Here is a 1,844-nt window from a genome sequence, read left to right on the forward strand (position 1 = left end):
CTAAGGGTAATAGAGAGATATGAAGCCAATGCTATACCAATGGCAGCCACTATGAATACACATGTGTATTTGCAAGGTAAATTCACAAAATATAAATAACTCTTCCTCAAAGTTAAAACCAAAATATTTATTCAGATACCAGAAAGCCAATTTCCCTGTGGTAACAAAGAAGTTTATAAACATCATAAATCCATGGAGCATCAACAATCCCAAGCCTTCCCTCCTTTAGACCTCCCTACAAACAAGATCCCTTAGGCAAAATTCCTCTTTCTCTCAGTCATACTAGCTGCTCTGCCTCAGCTCTGCCTCACTTTCTCTTTCTACAACACTCTTTGGCAAGCTTCTCCCACCTCCATTTGTCTCAGGCTATATCACAGCTGTCAGCTAGGCCAAAGTTCAATGCAGGTCACTTAGGTCTATTAATGGGTGGGAAAGATCTTCCCATTCCATTAAAAGAGCCTGGGAAGTTCATTGAATATGGAAGTAACCTATGCTTAAGGCAGCTCAATGGAGGATGGACTGAAATGGTAGAGACACTTGAGGCAGGGAGACCAATCAGAAGGCCAACAAAATCATGCAAGAATTAGATCATAAGATCCTCTGCACTAGTGTATTGGCAGTATCAGAGGAAAGAAGGGAACATAAATATTAAAAAATATATAGTTAAAAACTAAAATAAAAATAAAACAATAAATATAATTGTGTTTATTTTAATAAATCATTAAACAATATATCATATATGATTAATATATAATAAAGATAAAACAAGCAACTAGAATGAAAAAGTTAAAAAAAGTAGGAACAGACCTTGGTAATTTACTAGATTTTAGGGGGAAGGAGAGTGAGTAGTTGAGGATGACACTTTGGTTTCGAGACTGATTATCAATTCTTAATAGGAAAAGGAAAGTTGGGTGGGGGGTGGAGCCAAGATGGTGAAGTAGAAGGATGGAAGTGCTCTAGCTCTCCCCACATAGCACATAAAATACCTGTAAAAATGACTCTAAACAAATTGTAGAGCAGCAGAAACCACAAATTGACAGTGAAAGAGATTCCCAGCCCAAGGCATCCTGGAAGGCTGATAGAAAAGATTGATTACACTGGGTTAGGAGCCCAACCATGGGCCACATGGCTCAGAAAGGACTGGAGCAAGCTTCAGGGCACAGAATCATGGGTAGTAGCTGTAGTTCCTAGATTTCTCAACCCACAAATGCCAAAGACATCTTCAAAAGACAGTAAGAAAGTTCTTTCACCTGAGTGAGAGGGGAGCATGGTATGTTCCCCAGTTCCAGGGTGGAGTCAGTCACTGTGGTAGCAGTGTCTACTTTTGGACCCCTCAGCCTAAATACCCTGGGGGAATCAAGCAACTGATCTGGGTCTCAGTTCTGAGTTGCAGTTCTGGGGTAGGGGAGTCATAGTGTGTTGGAGCTTGTGGTGGCTGTGGAGAGGGAACCCTACTTTCAGTTCCAGGGTAGAAAAGATTGCTTGTGGTTGCTCAAAGATCAGAGCACAGGCCAGGAGAGGAGTAAATTTCTCTCCCTTGATGGTGACACTTGGGAGGTACTGAGAAGTTATAGGTCCCTAGAGTATATCCTTCACTTGAAAAAGGAATTGAAAGTCAAGTAACTGGCTGGGAAAATGCCCCCAAAAGGAAAAAAAATATAGAATTGTAGAAGATTATATTCTTGGTGAAAAGGTATTTTCTTCCAACCTTTTGGATGAGGAAAACAAAGCATACCATCAGAGGAAGACATCAAAGTCAAAGCTTCTATATCCAAAACCTCCAAATAAAATATGCAATGGTCTCAGTCCATGGAAGAACTCAAAAAGGATTTTGAAAATTAAGT

The sequence above is a fragment of the Notamacropus eugenii genome, chromosome 4 (genome assembly GCF_028372415.1).
Source record: "Notamacropus eugenii isolate mMacEug1 chromosome 4, mMacEug1.pri_v2, whole genome shotgun sequence".
NCBI classification, from domain to species: Eukaryota; Metazoa; Chordata; class Mammalia; order Diprotodontia; family Macropodidae; genus Notamacropus; species Notamacropus eugenii.